At 45.5% G+C, this 19,738-nt stretch overlaps 1 protein-coding gene across 1 annotated transcript in view; it reads right to left on the minus strand.

The window, feature by feature from the left end:
* Nucleotides 1-16,385, minus strand: part of LOC140191078 (uncharacterized) — a 170,143-nt gene extending 153,758 nt beyond the window's left edge. Inside the window, exons 1-4 of the mRNA XM_072248155.1 lie at nt 16,316-16,385; nt 15,185-15,285; nt 12,322-12,610; nt 12,050-12,207 (exon numbers count right to left, since the gene is read on the minus strand). The gene's annotated coding sequence lies outside the window, so the exon portion shown is untranslated. The remainder of the gene's footprint in view (nt 1-12,049; nt 12,208-12,321; nt 12,611-15,184; nt 15,286-16,315) is intronic.
* Between the last annotated feature and the right edge of the window lie 3,353 nt (nt 16,386-19,738).

Genomic DNA, 19,738 nt, shown 5'->3' on the forward strand with positions numbered 1-19,738 from the left:
TTTAGTTTATTATTGTCATATACTGTGAAAAGCTTGACAGGGACAATTCTGACAAAGTTGGTGCTGGCAAGGCACAGCGACATTTTGCAGGCAGCAAAAGAAACCACTATTTTATTAAGTATACTTCTTCTGGAGTACAATCACTGTAATCTGCAGCCTGTAATTTCCCTTTGGGAGTTGGGCTTTTAAAATGACTGTACGACCCGGCATTGCAGCATCCTGTATTAACTGTTTGCTTTTTTTATTGTTTGCACGGTTTGTCCTTTTTTTTAAAGACACAGGATTTTTGACAGTCTTTGTTGTGTGGGTTTTCTTTTGTGGATTCTTACTGTGTTTCTTTGTCTTCTGGCTGCCTGCAAGAAGACAAATCTCGAGGTTTGTATAAGGTATACATACTTCGATAATTAATGCACTTTGGGCTTTGACCCAGACAGATCCAGCCACACACTATCACGATGACGTGGTAAAAAGAAAGCAGAATGCAAAATATCGTGTTGTAGTTAGAGAGATCTAACTCTCCACAGATCCCTGAAAGTTGCCTCACAGGTGGATAGGGTAGTTAAGAAAGCTTATGGGGTGTTGGCTTTCATAAGTTGAGGGATAGAGTTTAAGAGTCGCGATGTAATGATGCAGCTCTATAAAACTCTGGTTAGGCCACACTTGGAGTACTGTGTCCAGTTCTGGTCGCCTCACTATAGGAAGGATGTGGAAGCATTGGAAAGGGTACAGAGGAGATTTACCAGGATGCTGCCTGGTTTAGAGAGCATGCATTATGATCAGAGATTAAGGGAGCTAGGACTTTACTCTTTGGAGAGAAGGAGGATGAGAGGAGACATGATAGAGGTGTACAAGATATTAAGAGGAATAGGTAGAGTGGATAGCCAGCACCTCTTCCCCAGGGCACCACTGCTCAATACAAGAGGACATGGCTTTAAGGTAAGGGGTGGGAAGTTCAAGGGGGATATTAGAGGAAGGTTTTTTACTCAGAGAGTGGTTGGTGCGTGGAATGCACTGCCTGAGTCAGTGGTGGAGGCAGATACACTAGTGAAATTTAAGGGACTACTAGACAGATATATAGAGGAATTTAAGGTGGGGGGTTATATGGGAGGCAGGGTTTGAGGGTCGGCACAACATTGTGGGCCAAAGGGCCTGTACTGTGCTGTACTATTCTATGTTCTAGAGGAAGTGCAAGTGGGCAAATAAAGTGCAAAGGCCATGACGAGGTAAATTGGGAGATCAAGGCTTCACCTTTTAGTGCATGAGGTCTATTCAAGAGTCTGACCAGTGAGACAGAAGTGTCCTTTAACCTGATGGTTTGTGCTCTCATAAGCCTTTGTATTTTATGCCCATCAAGAGAGAGGAGAAATGGAAAAAGACCAGGCTGTAAGGTGGTCCTTGGTTACGTTGGCTGCTTTCCTGAGTGCAGATGGCTTCAATGAATGGGAAGTTACATTACATGATGGATTTGATTTATATGTTTCTCTTAAACATTCTCAATGCACTGCCAACAATCACTGATTAGGCCATTAACATGAGCTTCCTGATAGGGAATATTTCACCCTATCTGCATCAGTTTGATGTCTTCAGTAGTTTGCTAAGGAAAACTTCAAAATGGGGTAAAAATGGAGAACAACGAAATCATTGTTTGTTGACCTTATGAGGGTCTGAAGTTATTCAGTGGGTCTTGTCCTCACATCAGTGCAAGGTGGCAGTGGGTTCATCTCTCACTCCAGAGAGCTGAGTACGTGAGTAAGGTGACATCTTTCAGATGTGACCTTAACTGAGCCCCAGACCACCCTCACCTGCAGTTTAATGTTAGTAAGACGCCGTTTCAAAGAGGAGCAGTTCCTTGGCCCTGAAACCTGAGCCAATATTTATTCTTTAGCTCCTACCAAAGAACATAGCTGTTCTTCTTCCCCCACCCTCCCCACAGTAGATGGTGCCTGACCTACTGAGCGTCTCCACCATTTTGAGTGTGCTGTCCAAGATGTCCAGCATCTTGTGTCTTCCCCTTAGCACATTGCTGCCTGTGAGAGCTGTTGTATTCCTACATCACAACTTTGTGCTAGTGTAACTAATTTGCTTTGAAACGGATTGGGATATCCCAAGGAGTGAAAAACATCAGATAGGTGCAGCTTTATAGATCTTTGGAACACATCACTAATTGAATTATATGCTGGAAAATATGAAGAGATTTGTCATTTATTTGTCAATTTCTTCTCTCTGCTCCCATAGATGGAAACGCTCTTCTCATAATACCCATGGGTTCAATCATGGCCCATTTAAGGAGCCAGAGGAGGGTTATGGAAATGATCCCAGGAATGAAGAGGAGTGTTTGATGGCTCTGAGCCTGTACTTGCTGCAGTTTAGAAGAATGAGGGGGCGTTCTCACTGAAACATACTGAATACTGAAAGGCCGTAATAGAGTGGATGTGGAGAGCATGTTTCCAATTGTGAGGCAGTCTCGGACCAGAAGGCACAGCCTCAGAATAGAAAGATTTAGAACAGAGATGAAGTGGATTTCTTTCAGCCAGAGGGTGGTGAATCTTAAATTCACTGCCACAGAGAGCTGTGGAGGACAAGTCATCGGGTAAATTTAAAGCAGAGGCTGGTAGGTTCTTGATTAGCGAGGATGTCAAAGGTCAAAGGTCACAGGGAGAAGGCGGGAGAATGGGGTTGAGTGGGGAAAATCCATGATCAAATGGTGTAGCAGACTTGATGGACCAAATGGCCTTACTCTGCAAGCACAAGGAAATCTGCAGATGCTGGAATTTCAAGCAACACACATAAAAATTGCTGGTGAATGCAGCAGGCCAGGCAGCATCTATTGGAAGAGGTACAGTCGACGTTTCAGGCCGAGACCCTTCGCCAGGACTAACTGAAGGAAGAGTTAGTAAGAGATTTGAAAGTGGGAGGGGGAGGGGGAGATGCAAAATGATAGGAGAAGACAGGAGGGGGAGGGATGGAACCAAGAGCTGGACAGGTGATTGGCAAAAGGGATATGAGAGGATCATGGGACAGGAGGCCCAGGGAGAAGGAAAGGGGGTGGGGGGGGGCCCCAGAGGATGGGCAAGAGGTATAATGAGAGGCTGTCCAAACTTAATTAACCTTATCCATTCTCATATGGGTAACCTTCCTGACTATTTTTGTGCTTCTTCTTTGCTTACAGTTGCTAGTCTGAAGCAACTGTCTAATTGTAAAATATTAAGGGATAAACCCTGTGAAATCTCTATTACCCAGCACAGACAAGAAGCAAACAACAGTGTGTCGGTGACCCAGATAATTGTTTCCTTTCTAGTAACATTGACTACATCAGCAACTCATAAGGACGGCTTCACCAACACCAGATTACCACGATAATCCTGACCTCATCCTCTTGAAATATTCCCCTGCCATTCACCCACTCCTTGCGACTTAATCTTTTCTTGACACTGGAACGTGTGGCCACACTTGCAGGCTGTCCCCAGCACATTCTCAGGTTTGTGGATTGTTAATGCAAATGACAGATTTCTCTGTATTTTCCAATGAGTACATTTCACCAAGAGGTTGAACAAACTTGGTTGTTTTCTCTTGGGGCAGCAGAGGCTGAGGGGAGATCTGATACAGGTTTACAAGATTATGAGAGGCACAGTCAGAGTAAACTGGTTGTATCATTTTCCCAGGGTTGAAATGGTCTAATACCAGAGGGCATGCACTGAAGGTGAGAGGGGGTAATTTCAAAGGAGACATGTGAGGGACAAGTTTTATTTTAGAGAGAGTGGTGTGTGCCTGGAATGTACTAGCTGGGGTGGTAGTAGAGGCAGATACAGTCGGGACTTTTAATAGACATGGAACTGTGAGAAGAATGGAAGGATATGGACATTGTGTATACAGAAGGGATTAGCTTAGTTGGTTATTAGGTGACTAATTTAATTGGTTCGGCACACCATTGTGGGTCCAAGGGCCTGTTCTATGTTCTATGATAAAGAATCGTGATTCTTATTGATGAAGAGTCTTTGACCTGAAGTGTTAATTTGTGTTTCATTCTCCACAGATGCTGCCTGACCTGCTGAGTGTTCCCAGTGTTTTCTGTTTTTGTATTTTTTGCAGGATAAATGTTTTATTTCAGTTTGCTTATTTAGGGATAGGGCGCAGAACACGCCCTTCCGGCCCAACGAGCCTCACCACTCGCAACTCACCTATTTAACTCCAATCTAATCACAGGACAATTTACAGTGACCAATAAACCTATCAACAGGGACGTCTTTGGATTGTGGGAGGAAACTGGAGCAACCGGAGGAAACCATGTGCCCGTGGGTAAGGCATACGAGCATCATTACAGAGACGCCAGAATTGAACTCTGAAACCTGATGCCCCGGGCTGTAGCTCTGCACTGACTGCTGCGGTACCGCGTGGCACCCTAAACGTTGACGAGCTTTCATTAAAACCCCTCTTCTCTTTAACTGCTGCTGTTCAATTTGAGCGTCAAGTTCACCCGTTGACAGTTGGAGAGAGCGGCTTCCACTCCCCAATCCAGGAGCAGAGAGAAACGTACCGCAAAATAAATTCCAAATTCCTTCATATCTTCCTAAATTAATTAGCACCTTCTATGCTGCTGGCTCCATTGGAATCAACCCACAAAGGAACACCATGCCTCATTAAACCCAACATTTTTACACCTTTGCTTAATTAACCTTTAACACTTATCTATAAATAGAGCACAGTGTGAGGCCCTGTGGGATATGATCTTCTTGCCAGATGTCAGACTGGCCATAACTCACTAATTTTACATTCCTCTCCTTCTCCTTTTCCATTGACAAACTTCGCCCGTGTCCGAGCCTGATTAGCAGCTACTAATCTGTCCAAGGGGTAGCCCTGTAGCCATACATATTAATTCTGTTTTGATGCTCTTCTTCTGAAGTGAAACCTAAGTTTATTGTCACATGCACGTGTAGGCACAGGTGCAATGTAAAGCTCACTTGCAGCAGCATCGCAGTCACACAGCATAGGAATCACAGAGCTAGAGAATATGCATTAAAGGGAGAAGGGAGAAAAGCTCTAAGGGAATGTGTGCGGCGAGTTCTCTTACAGAGGTCGTGGTTTAATTTGGCATTGTGTTCTGTACAAACATTGTGATTGAAGGGCAAGAATCGTCATTGCTGGCTAGAAGTTGCAGAGCCGTAGAGAGGTACAGAAACAGGCTCTTCAGCCTATCAATTCCATGTGGACCATCAATCGGCCATTTACACAAATCTCAGATTGATTTCTTTTTTAAAAAAAATTTATTTTAGAGATCCAGCATGGTAACAGGCCCTTCAGGCCCAACAACCAATGCCACCCAATTACACCCATGTGACCAAACTAACCTACTAACCCACATGCCTTTGGGACGTGGGGGGAAACCGCGGCACCCGGAGATCCACGTGGTCACGGGGAGAACTTACAACCATGAGTGGGAATTGAAACATGATAAAGAGGTTCAATTATCGTTCAGACCAAGCACGAGAGTGGGGAAGAAATGTGATGTTAGTGACTTTGCCATGGAATCCCTCAACCATCAGACTCTTTAACCAAAGGTGATAACTTCACTCGCCCAGTCACTGAAATGTTCCCACAACCTATGGACTCACTTTCAAGGACTCTTCATCTCATGTTCTTGATATTTATTGCTTACTTATTTATTTATTATTACTATTTTTTGCTTTTTGCATTTGCACACCGTGTTGTCTTATGCACACTGACTGAACACCCAATTTGATTCTATTATGGTTATCACTCTATTATAGATTTATTAAGTATGTCCACAAGAAAATGAATCTCAGGGTTGTATGTAGTGACATATAAATACTTTGATAACAAATTTACTTTTAATTTTGAGCTTTCAATGATTATTGATACCAGAGTGGTTTGAGTATCTCAAAAATTGCTGATCTCCTGGGATTTTTTTTTAATTTCCCAAACATGAGAAAATCTGCAGATGATGGAAATCCAAAACTACACACACACACACACACACACACACACACACACACACACACACACACACACACACACACAGAGTGCTGGAGGAACTCAGCAGGCGAGGCAGCATCTAAGGAAAAGAGTAAACAGTCAATGTTTCTGCCTGAGACTCTTCATCAGGTCTGGAAAAAAAAGCCGAGAAATCCGAGTAGGAAGGTAGGAGGAGGGGAGGAAGAAGTACAAGGCGGCAGGTGATAGGGGAAACTGGGAGAAAGGGAATATGCCCAGCAATTCCCCAATGTAATCACAGGACAATTTACAATGACTAATTTACCTACCAATTGGCAGGTCTTTGGACTGTGGGAGGAAACCAGAGCACCTTGAGGAAACCCACACAGTGAGCTTTAAGAACCGCCCGTGTGTAGAGGTGTGTTGGAATCAGGCGTGGGAGCAGAGGTAGGCAATGGGTGGAGGAAAGTGGAAAGAATGAAGTGGGATTTGTGTAGCCTCAGTATAAGTGGGACTTTGACAGCTGGTGTAAACTCAATGGCTTTGCTTCACCTCATCAGATCCAGTGGAAGCCTTTAAGCTTATGAAAGGCGTTGATAGGGCAGATACGCTTATCTGGCAGAGCTGCTGCCTAGAGGGTAAAGTGATTGATAACTCACCTACTAAGAATTTCAGGAAGTTCTTTACTTACTCATTATAGAGTAGGAAGAACGTGGAAGTTTTAGAAAAGAAGTTCACATGAATACTCCCTGAATTAGAGAGCATGACTTTGAATGAGCTAGGGCTTCTCTCTTTGGGGTGAAGCGGGGTGAGAGACAACTTGCTGGAGATGCACAAGATGATTAGACTGAGATCCAGCACCTTTTCCCCAGGGAAGCAATGGTTAACACGGGAGGGCGTAATTTTAAGATGATTGGAGGAGAGTACGAGGATGGCAGAGGCAGTTGTTTTTACATTGAGTTTGGTAAATGCATGGACCGGATGGGGTGGATGCCAATTCATTAGGGACATTTAAGAGACCCTTTGATAGCCATGTGGATGAAAGAGAAATGGAGGGCTATATGGGAGGGAAGGCCTAGATTGATCTTGGAGTAGGTTACAAGGTCAATACGATATCAGGGGTGAAGGGTTTGTACTGTGCTGTGGTGTTCTATGTTCTCCTGACTGGAGCTATTAGTACATAGAGTGCTCGAGGCAAAAGTCATTAATATATTAAGGGAAAGTGAGATGCATGAGGGAAAAGGGATGGAAGGAAATGTGGCTGGTGAGATAATGTGGATATGTACAGAGCAGAAACACACTGACAAACACAATCTGCTGTGATGCTAAGTAACACACACAACGTTGGTGGAACTCAGCAGGTAAGGCAGCATCTATGGAGGGGAATAAAGAGTTGTTGTCTTAGGCTGTGACACCCCCCCCCCCCCCCACAACCGCATCAGGATTGGAAAGGAAGGGGAAAGAAGTGGGTAGAGGAAAGAATACAAGCTGGAAAGTGATGGGTGAAGTCAGGTGGTGGGGGAAGGGAGGAGGGAAGGACTGCTATAATGCTGTTAGTTTCTACACAAACCTGACTCGACTGCCCAAACACACACTTGCTCCTACTCTTACTTTGCGGTTGGAGATTGGGTGAAGGGAACCTTGAGGTACACAAAAGGTGCCGAAGGAACTCAGCAGGTCAGGCAGTTTCTGCGGAGGGAAACAGATCATCAATTTTTTTGGGCCCAGACCCTTCACCTGGAACCTCTCTGTTGCCAACAATTAATTGACAATTTAGAACCCATTCTAAAGCTGTTAAGCTAAAATAAAAGGGAAGTCAAATTCAGTAGGACATCTTACAGGCTACTCTATCACAGCAGAGTACTGCTGCCTCACACCTACAATGGATTTGTTCCCGACCTCGGGTGCTGGGTATAAAGATTAGAGTGTAAAGATAGAAGTAAAAGATTAGTTTTATTTGTCAAATGTACATTGAAACATACAGTGAAATGCATTGTTTGCATCAAATCAAAGCGGTGAGGATTGTGCTAGGGAGAACACTTCCAATACCAACACTGCATGCCCACAATTTAATAACCCTAACTGACGCCTTTGCACTGTGGGAGGAAACCAGAGCCCCCGGAGGAATCCCATGTGGTCACGGGGAGAACGTACAAACTCCTTACGGGACAGTGGTGGGAATCGACACCTGAATGAAAGAAAAATGGGGGTGGGGGGAGTTATGGCGGAGGGAAGGTGAGTGGTGGTTTAAGGAGCTCTGAAGTGTGGGGAAGGGATAGGACGTCCTGCTTCTGCACCGTGAGACTCCGTGACTCCTTCGTTCTTTGGAGTCTGGAGTCTGGAAGAATGATGGGTTCTTGAACTGATTCACATAACATTCTGGTGTCAGCCTCAGAATTTGCTCAGTCTTGGTGGCAAGTAGTGATATTTATTGAACAGTACTACTGTATAGTACAGGCCTTTTGGCTCATGATGTTGTGCTAACATTTTAATCTACTCCCACACAGCCCTTCATTCTCATTTCATTCACACGCCGATCTCAGAGTCTCTTAAGTGACCTTAATATATCTGCCTCTACCGCCCCCCCTGACAGTGCATTCCACACACCCACCACACTGAGTAATTGAAAAATAACTACCTCTGATCTCCTCTCTTATCAGATTCTTCTTCTTTAGCCCTTTACCTTTTCCACCCATCACCTGCCAGCTCCTCACTCCAGTCCCTCTCTCCCACCTTGCTCATCCCCCGGCTTCACCGAGTGGCAGCCTGCACTCCTTCCCTCCCCGCCCCCACCGTCTTATCCTGGCTTCTTCCTCCTCCCTTTCCAGTCCTGGTGAAGGGTCTCAACCTGAAACGTTGACTGTTTATTCCTCTCCATAGAAGCTGTCTGACCTGCTGAGTTGCTCCAGCATTTTGTGTGTCAACTCTGGATTTCCGGCATCTGCAGGAACTCTTGCGTTTCTGACGTTTCCGTGCACCCCCCCCCCCCCGCCCATACTTTCCTCCAATCATCTTAAAATTATCCCCCCTCGTATTAGCCACTTCCGCCCTGGTGCCATCTGTGTTGAGCGTGTGTCTTTGTGCGATCAGAGGCACGAGGGATTCTGCAGACGTTGGAAATCCCAAGACCACACACAAACGCTGGATGAACCCAGCACGCAGAGGGAAATACTCACTTCATGTTTAATATATCACTGGCAGCCTTGGTGGCTCGTGTGCAAATTTCTTTCTTAGTAACTGATTTGATCATGCAATCGCCACTGCCGGTCACACAACAAAGTGACGGAGAGCTGGGTATTCAGAAAAGCTCACGACACGCATGGGCTTTTAGTTGGTGCCAAAGCTGATGCTGAGATGTTCTCACTTGTGGGAGCTCCTTAAATGAGGGGACATGGAGCCATTTAAAGCTATCCCCTTCTTGCAGATGATAGTTAACATCTGGAACTCTGTGCCGTGGAGGCAAGCTCATTGTAAGTGTCTAAACTGCAGGTAGATAACTTCGAAAAATTAGGTTATTGCGGTCCATGGGAATCTGGTACAGAGAAGACCTGGAGTAATCAGCCATGATCAAACTGGATGGAAGCAGAGGCCAGAGGGGCTGAAAGGCCTACCCCCACTCTTATTTTCTCCTGTTCTCGTTCACCCTGGCTAAATGTTTGGCGTAGTGATAGCTGGCTTGTGGAGGTGTGATGATTCTCCGCAAGCCAACTGTCAGCACATCAGGCATATACCTTCCAGCAAATAAATGTTGTTGCCTCCTGGGATTTTTTTTTTTGAAGTGAAGGAGGATGAGAGAATTAGTGATAGAGGTTCACAAGCTGATAAGAGGCATAGATAAGAGTGGACAGCCAGTGCTTTTTCCCGGGGTGGCAATGACCTATACGGGAGGACATATTTTCAAGGTGATTGCAAGAAAGTATAGCGGGGAGATGTCAGAACAATTTGTGTTTTGTTTCTTTTTTTTTTCCACACAGAGTGGTGAATGCATGTAATGCTCTGCCAGGCACGGTGGTAGAGGATGTTAGGCTGGTCTTGGAGTTGGTTAAAAGGTCAGCACAACATCATGGACCAAAAGGACTGAACTGTGGGGTACTGTTCTATGTCCAATGCATCTGAAACAAGCGGGTCCCTACTGCATCCTGATCGGAGCCGGATTAATGAGCCAACATCAGATCTTTACTTGAACCAACAAGACTCTGCAGCAGGCTTTTCCCCCTCGGGGTGGATGAGACCAGAACTCGAGGCCACAGGTTCAGGGTGAAAGGTGAAATGTTGACGGGGATCTTCTTCGTTCAGAGGGTGGTGTGTGTGTGTGTGGAACAAGCTGCCAGCAGAGATGGCAGCTGCACGTTCAACTGCAACATTTAAGCAAATTTTGGACAGGTGCATCCCGGAAACGGTCTGGGTGCAGGTAGATGGGACGAGGCATGGACTAGATGGGCCAAAGGGCCTGGTTTGGTGTAATACACCATGATCAACTCATAGACAGCCAAGGACTCCTATACTGGTCCTCCCAGGTTACAAACACTCGACTTATGCACAATCCGGACAAACGGGCGAGCGTCTGGCAGGTCAGTGGGTTGAAACTGCTGGCTGCTACAAAACTGCAGGTAGTATCTGCTGTGTGGGAACTGTATCGCTGCGTTGTGCAGAGAAATCTGACTCAAGTTTAAATTAAATGCTCTCGATCAGCCACAGGTTTCCCTTGGTTGGCTTGTGTTTTTATTTAGATATATTTATTGCCAGGAGGCCAAATTCCTGACTCATGGACAGTCCAGGGCACAGACAGTTCTCAGGAATAGCATCCTTTTGTAACCCAGGACTGAGCTGCAGCTCAGAAACAGGTCCTCTGGTACACCAGCAAGGGTGCTTACACTAACCCTATACTAATCCACCTCTTTCCAACTCTCCCCACGTCCTCATCAGCTTCCCCGCCCCCCCCCCAGGGCTCATCTGCACACCAGCCAAGGGGGTTCCGGTGCGAATGCTCCTGTTTACACCAACAGTGTTGGGGTTGAGAGCTTCAGGTTCCTCGGTGTGAACATTACCAGTAGCGTATCCTAGTCTGATCACATCCAAGGAAGCTCTGCTGAGACAGAGGCCCTAGGTTACTGGGGGAATGGGACGGATAACGGGCCGGGTAGGGGAGGAGGGGGGTGAGGGTGAGTGACTGTGGCAGGTGGTCATGGCCGACAGGTTGAAGACAATGAGAAAACAGAGGCAGGTAAATCTAGGTGTGAGCAGGGAGCTGGTGGGGAGGGTGAAAGGGGGTCCCCTAGAGCCTGCCTGAGACGACAAAAAGAAAAGACAGAGAAAGGCAATAAATGTCGTACGAGGACGCAGCTTTGTACACGATCGATACACCTGCACGCGGTTTCCAAAATTAGTGAACAGCTGGGTAAGAATGGCGGGGTGCAAACAGGCCAGCGGGAACCAGAGCCACTTCCTGCCCGCGACGCATCCGGTTGTTTGGCACGTTTCCACGGGGAACTTCTTCGCAACAAAAAGGTGAAAGCAAAGCGTGGATAATCAGAGTTTGATTAGTACCACCCAGCAACTTTCCGTAAACTCATCCGATTTTTACTTTCAGCTGGCAAGAGATGCAAATGCTGGAATCCAGAGCCACAAACCATCTGCTGGAGGAACTCAAAAGTTCAAAGTAAATTTATTATCAAAGTACATGCAGGTCACCATAACACAAGCCGGAGATTCGTTTCCTTGCAGGAATATAAGAGAATTTGTGAAAGACTAAATTACACAGATTGACAAACAACCAGTGTGCAAAAGAAAACAAAATGAGCAAATCATAAATAGAAGTAAATAAATAATACTGAGTTGTACCTAGAGATCAGTAGGTCAATGAGTGGCAGAGGAATTTTCAACTTTTCGGGTCAAAACCCTGCCAGAATCTCAATGCAGGGTTTCAACCCAAAACCTCGACAGGTCCTTCCTCCCGATAGATGCTGATCTCCCCCAGCAGATCACTTATTATTATTACTTCCACAAACTGAGACAGTTCCATAGCAATCTCCCCACTCAAATTATGATTAAAAAGCCCCTCGGTAGAATCGCTCAGGGAAGAGAAAAGGAGAGATCTGACCTGTCACTCTGTCGTTGAGGAAGGGTAAGATCTATCTGTGACAGACATCATGACTGCCAGTTTCTCAATTGATGTGGTCCTCCATTAGTCACCATCTCTGTTGAATCCCTCTGCGACAACATCCATAATGAGCCGATGCTGGTTATTGAAAGGTTGTCCTTAAGAAACATGGAACAGAGATAATATGTTACCAGCCCCTGACAGACTTTCTCCTGTACACACTAAGTAACACTGTTCCCAGATTACTTCAGCCTCTTTTCTCTTGTCCTCACCTTAGCAACGTATCATTGCCCCAATCACTAGCCCCAGAGGGGAACGTCATAGCCACACAGCAGTGTGACAAAATGGACTCTCGATTTCACAATGTACCTCATTGTGATCTTGCGCCTTATTGTCTACTGGCACGGCACTTCCTCTGCAGCTGTTGCACTTTATTCTGCATTGTTAACACAAGAGGTGTTGGAAATCCAGAGCCACGCACACAAAGTGCTGGAGGAACTCAGCAGGACAGGCAGCATCTACGGAGGGGAGTAAACAGACGGCCAAGACGCTTCAATGAGCCTGCAAGGGAAGGGGGAAAGAAGCCAGAATAAGGTGGTGGGGGCAGGGGAAGAGTACAAGCATCCTGCATGATCATTTTACTGTAATGCACTGTGCAATGATCTGATGTGTATGAACAGTGAGCAAGACAAGCTTCTCCCTGTACACGTGACAGTAATAAACCAATTCCATCGGCTTCTGAACTGGTGTGGATAACTTCACTTAACTCAGCACTGAACCCTACAGACTCACTCTCAAGGACTCTACAACTCATGTTCTCTGTATTATTTATTTATTGCACAAATTGTTCTCTTTTGCACATCGGTTGCTTGACAAGTCTTTACGTATAGCTTTTCATAAATTCTATCATTTCTTTATTTTCCTATAAAAGCCTGAAAGAAAATGTACTGGTTGGGCACAGGAGTACATTCAGCCAGAGACTCATTCCACCGAGATGCAGCACTGAGCGTCATAGGAAGTCATTCCTGCCTGTGGCCATCAAACTTTACAACTCCTCCCTTGGAGGGTCAGACACCCTGAGCCAATAGGCTGGTCCTGGACTTATTTCCTGGCACAATTTACATATTACTATTAACTATTAATGGTTCTATCACTATTTAATTATTTATGGTGCAACTGTAACAAAACCAATTTCCCCTGGGATCAATAAAGCATGACTATGACTATGTCTCAGGGAAGAAAATGACTTTGAAAGATGAGGAAGAATTTCTTTCGCCAGAGGCTGCTGAACCTGTGGAATTCATTACCACAGACAGCTGTGGAGGCCAAGTCCTTGGGTGTCTTTAAAGCAGAGGTTGATCGGTTCTTGATTAGTAAGGGCTTCAAAAGGTTACGGGGAGAAGGCAGGAGAATGGGGTTGAGAAGGATAATAAGTCAGCCGTGAGGGAACAACAGAGCAGACTTGACAGGACGAATGGACTTATTATAAGCTTTTATGTATTACGGGCATCAGGTCAAACCAGAAACATCAAGGACGGTGGATGACATCATCTGCCCTTGGTCCCAGCAATCAGGCTGAGTGGCTCATATTTTACATTAATCAAGCAGCATCCGACACATTACACCTTCATCGAACTTTAACTAGTTTTTGCTACTGGACCTCTGGTGCTCTACGCTACATGATCTACACAACAGTGGAAAAGGACTACTGAGTATGCCCCGACAAAAAGCCCCCGCTTGAAAGTAGGAAATTGGTACTGGAGGAAATAGAGCTCTCTTTGAAATTGAAAGTAAGGTCCAAGTAAATTTATAATGAAAGTACCTACATATCACCATATACTACCTTGACATTCATTTCTTGCAGGCATCTACAGAAAAATAATGAAATATGATGGCATTTTGAAAACTGCAAATAAACAAAGATTGACAAACAACCAATGTGCAAAAGACACTGTGCATTACATGGAACTATAAGCATACTCTTTGCAATACTGAGAGATGCACTCAGTGTCCACTTTATCAGGTAAACCTGCTCATTAATGCAAATATCTAATCAGCCAATCATGTGGCAGCATCTCAATGCATAAGAGCATGCAGACATGGTCAAGAGGTTCAATTGTTGTTCAGACCAACGCCTGAATGCGAAGGAAAATGTGATCCGAGTGTCTTTGACTGTGGAATGATTATTGGTGCCAGACAGGGAGGTTTGAGCGGCCTGAAAACTGGTGATCTCCCGGGATTTTCACGCAGAACAGTCTCTCGAGTTTAGAGGGAACGGTGCGAGAAACAAGGATTGTATCCAGTGAGTGGCAGTCCTGTGGGTGATAGTACCTTGTCAATGAGAGAGAGCAGAGGCTCAAAGCAACAGTAACTCAAATGACCACACATTACAACGGTGGAGTGCAGAAGGGCATCTCTGAACGCACAACATGTTGAACCTTGAAGTGGACGGGCAGAAGACCACAAGCATATACTCAGCGGCCTCTTTATTTTAGGTACTTTATAAGTGACGCTGCAGACCGTAACATCGAAACAGTGGGCTGTCGGCCTCCCCTCTCACAGTGGTAGGAGGGATATCACTCTCGCCCTCGTTAGTGACAGAGAGAGCCTATTGAGATGTTGGGGTTTTGGAATGAAGAGTAGTCCTTGATGGACTATAGATCATGGTCTTTGGGGACTTGGTGAGTGGTGGTGGGGGCTGATGCTTTCTGCTGGGACAAGCGGAGGGAGGCTTGATGTTTTGCTTGCGCATGGGAGGGGAAGGAAGGAGGTCTTTGGGGTTCTAATATTTTTCTGTTGTTAATTCTTTGTTTTTTTTTCCGTTTTATGGATGTCTATAAAGAGCAAGGATTTCAGATTGTATACTGTATCCATTCTCTGACATTAAATTGGACCATTTGAACTGAGGATAAATAATAGTGGCCACTGACTGTATATACTTCTACTAGTTCAAAACAACTCTAGTTAGAATTTACTGCAATACTTGTAGCAAATTTAAGCTATTGTTATTGTAAAATGAGCAAAATGGAGCTATCACTGATACAGTAGATGAAAATTACAATCATTCTGGAAGTCTTACAAATACTGATGTCTTTAAAAATCAAAACCAGCTGCAAGGCTTAATCAGAAATTTACCTTAGGAGTTGAAATATACATTTTGCATTATGTGGTGGAACTGTGTGGTCTTTATAGAGCAGTGCATTATCCAAACTGTCTTGAGCAATGTCACAGGAGACCTGCCAGCACAACATACAGAAATAGTATAGTTTCACATTATATACAAAAATAGCACAGTTTCACACAATGTAATAGCAGAGTACTGTCCTTTATTTAATACTCTCTTTGCTCTCCTGTTTGAGGTAATGATGCATGGGTGACCAGTGCTGAGCAGTAAAAACCGCAATCAAACCAAAACCTGCCCTTCGCCCAACAGTGACATAAGCACAATTTTCACACTCACTGTGATTAAGAATGAGAGCACTGCCCTATTGCCCTGGCTGGATCAGGGCTGTGAAAGCCCAATTGTATTGTTTCAAACACCAGCCTAAATACCAGCCAGTACCTCAATACAATATTAAAATAGCATGTTATTTCCTTTACATCATTCAGAAACAATGCTTCACTCTCTTATTCATTTAATAGACATGCACAGTATTTCAAAGTACAACAGCTGCATAATGACATTCTAGGGGACTAACAATTCCCTTATTGTACAGGTGACACAACATAGACATTTAAAGAAAAATGGTATTTGATCAATTTAATTTAAACACAAGACAACTGATCATAATCAAATCATTCAGATGGTTGCAACTTCAGGGTTCGTCCACGCAGGGGACAGCAACGAGACAATGCAACGAGAATCCACCTTTACGTGTCACGGCTCATTCACACATTTAGCTCTGAGACAGCGCTTAGCTGTGAATCCAACCCCTCCCTCGCAACAGATCACAATAGACACCTTGCCCTTGGAAGACACAATAACACCATCCATAGTCTGGGTGGGGAACATTTCTTTAAGAGGTCCACTTTACAACAGTCACTGTACCAAGATTCACAGTTCAGCAACTACAATAAAGACACACTCTTCAATCTTCAATTCTCCAAAATTAATTTCTATGCACCTGAAACTTTACAGCCAAGAAATGTAAGTGCAGCTCAGTGCAATGTCACTGTACAATGAAAACCACTTCAATGCCAATATGCACTTTTTCATTCAAGACAATCAAATCCCACTTTTGTTTTGCAATGGGATAAACCACATACAGGGCTTTGGAGGAAGATGGGTTTTTGCACCTGAAATCCCTCAGGCTGCACTCTCTCCTTGTTGGGTCCCTGCACTCAGAGCCTGCTGAATGTTGCTGGAAACTGCAGACCCTGCTACAATCTCAGTGCTGCTCCATTGCAATCCCAGCCAAGTGGCATCCATTACTGGCTGGGAAATCCCAGGCTCAGCCCCAACGCGCTGGGGCGGACGTACCGCCCACCGACGCGTCCTATTGGGCGCGCGTCCGTCCGTCGGGCCAGGAGCCCGCCTCTCCACCCCGTCCATTGGCCGGTAGCGAGAGAGTGGCCGGGGTCCCAAGGGGAGGACCGCCGGCTGGGATTGGCCGGGCTGGCTGCCAGTCACGCGTCCGGGCCCTGTGTTTCCGTTCTGCACGGAATGACAGCGATGGTGGCTGGGGTGCAAGAGGGGAGGGTCACAAATACAGAGAACAGTGGGACCTTAGAATGGGGTGCACGGTGCGGGAGGGGGCCTGGTTTCACATAGTGGGATGTATTGGGGGGAACCATGCAGCTGAAGGAGCAAGATGGCATACAGTAGGGTACTCAGGAGGGAATCACACAAGGGGGGAACCAACGTGGGTGCAAAAAGTGGGGTGCACGAAGAGGGAGCAATAAATGAGGTGCATAAGGGGGCACAATGTAGGGTGTAGAGGGGAAGATCACAAAGCAACAAGGGTAAATACAAAGTAGGGTGCAAGGTTGGGATGTAAGGCAGGAGAGGCTCAAGAATCACAAAGGCGGCATGAGTTTGGGGTCAGGGTGGGGCGTGTACAGCGGAGTCTGAGTGAGATCAAAGATTTCGATTTGGTAGCCGAGGCTTGGGTTATGGAGTTGGTGGTGAGGTGAGTCTAGAAGGGTTGGGGATGAAGAGGGTGATGGAGAGACTGGGGTGGTTTGTGATATTTCTAATGACATCTTTCTCCAGTGAAAAACCAGCCTGGCCAACCAGTCTCCATCCCAGGCACTGTCACTCATCCTTTCGCCTTCCCATTGCCTGTTCCTGTAATGAGATGTCCAACACAGTGTACAGCACTGTGGTAGTGGTTTGATGTTATACAGAAAGTAGCATTTAACTTGTATTTGTGCCACGAGGTATGATGCAGAACCAAACCCAATATCAATCTGCATTTACAGCTCTTCTCACCGACTGGAATTGGGAGTCAAGTCAACCTGAGTTTATTGTCAAGTGCACACACATGGTGAGCTACAGGTACAATGAAAGACCATGTTTGCAGCAACATCACAGGCATGTAGTTTCACACAAAACGTAGGATATAAATTATTCAAAAATGTAAGACAAGGCATTAGTGCAAGCAATAGCACGATCAGGGACAGCCCCATGGTCGTGCAAAAGGTGGACTGTTGTTTTTCTGAGGCAGAATTAGGGTTGTGAAGGTCACTTCAAGGAAGTAGCTGTAGCTGAGCCTGGTGGTTTGGGAGGCAGGCCGCTGTGAGGGGAGGTCCTGACCCAGACAGTGGGGATCTTTGAGGGGAGAAGCTACTTTCTTGAGGCAGTGCCTCATGGCTGTGCTTTCAATTGTGGGGAGGGCCATCCTTTGTGGAAGTGGTGGGACGTGGAGGGAAGTATGAAAAAGTGGGAACTAAGGAGATGAAGTTACTGATGGTGGAACTTAAAGGGGTGAGAGAGGGTGAGATTGCTCACTCCTCTGCCACCCTTACATCCTCTCACTTCATGTCCACTCCTTAGAATATAGAACAGTACAGCACAGGAACGAGCCATTTGGCCCGCATTGTTGTGCTGACCCAGCTAAAAAGCAAATCAAAAACACCCAACCTCTAATCGTTCGTACCTACACCATGTCCACATCCCTCCATCTTCCTCACATCCATATGCCTATCCAAACATCTCTTAAAAGCCTCTACCACCACACCAGGTATCCACCACTCCCTGAGTAAAAAGAAAAAATTACCCCTCACATCCCCCTTGAACCTATCCCCTCGCACATTCAATGCATGCCCTCTGGTGTTAGACATTTCAACCCTGGGAGACAGATATTCTCTGTCCACTCTATCTATGTCAATCATAATCTTGTAAACCTCTATCAGATCTCCACTCAGCCTCCGGCACTCCAGAGAAAGCAACACGTTTATCCAGCCTTAGAGGGCCTAAGCCAGAGAGCATCTTGATGAACTTTTTCTGCACCATCTCCAAAGCCTAAACATCCTTCCTATAGTGGGGCGACTAGAGCTGTATGCAGTACTCCAGATGTGGCCCAACCAGAGTTTTATAAAGTTTTAACATAACCTCCTGACTTTTGAACTCAATGCTTCGGCAAGCAAGAATTCCATAAGTTTTCTTAACCACCTGATCAACCTGTGCAACCACTGCCAACAAGCTATGAACTGGGATCCCAAGATCTCTCTGCTCAGCAACACTGTTCAGGATCTTGCCCCTAATAGTGTACTGTCTCCTTGCATTTGCCCTGCCAAGGTGCAACACCTCACATTCATCTGGGTTAAACTCCATCTGCCATTTCTCTGCCCATATCTGCAACTGATCTATATTGTGCTGTATTATTTGCCAGTCTTCTACAATATCTACAGCTCCACCAATCATGGTGTTATCTGCAAATTTACTAACCCACTCATTTACATTTTTATCCAGGTTATTCATTATCATCACAAACAGCAGAGGTCCCAGCACAGATCTCTGCGGAACCCCAGTAATTGCAGACCTCCAGCTCAAATGAATCCCTTCAACTACCACTCTGTGTCTTCTACGTGCACACCAATCCTGAACCCAAACTGCCTGTTTGTCGCAGGTTCCCTGCGTTTTCTGGATTAGCCTCCAGTGAGGAACTTTGTCAAACGCCTTACTAGAATCCATGTAGACACCATCCACTGCCCTACCCCTCATCAATCTCTCTCCTCACCTTGTCAAGCAACTCAATCAGGTTGGTTAGGTATGACCTGCTACACACAGGGCCATACTAGCTCTCCCTAATTAGGCCAGGGGTTTCCAAATGCTCATATATCCTGTCACTAAGAATTTTCTCCAGCAATTTCCCTACAACTGACGTCAGGCTCACCAAACTATAGTTGTTTCCTTCTTAAATAGAGGTATAACATTAACCACTTGCCAGTCCTCTGGAACCTGGCCCGTGACTAGACAGGACATGGAGGTACGAGTCAAGGGCCCAGCAATCTCATCTCTTGCCTCTTTCAATAACCTGGGGTAAATCCCATCAGCCCTAGGGACTCATCTACCTTAATACTCATTAGGAGACCCAACACTTCCTCCTCCTTGAACTGATCTCCTGGTCCTCCATATCCTTTTCCTTGGTAAATACTGAAGTAAAGTACTCATTAAGTCCCTCACTCACATTCTCCATATTCATGCAAATGTTCCCCCCTTTATACTTGAGTGGTCCCACCTTCTCC

Source organism: Mobula birostris, chromosome 32, assembly GCF_030028105.1.
Source record: "Mobula birostris isolate sMobBir1 chromosome 32, sMobBir1.hap1, whole genome shotgun sequence".
Taxonomy (NCBI): domain Eukaryota; kingdom Metazoa; phylum Chordata; class Chondrichthyes; order Myliobatiformes; family Myliobatidae; genus Mobula; species Mobula birostris.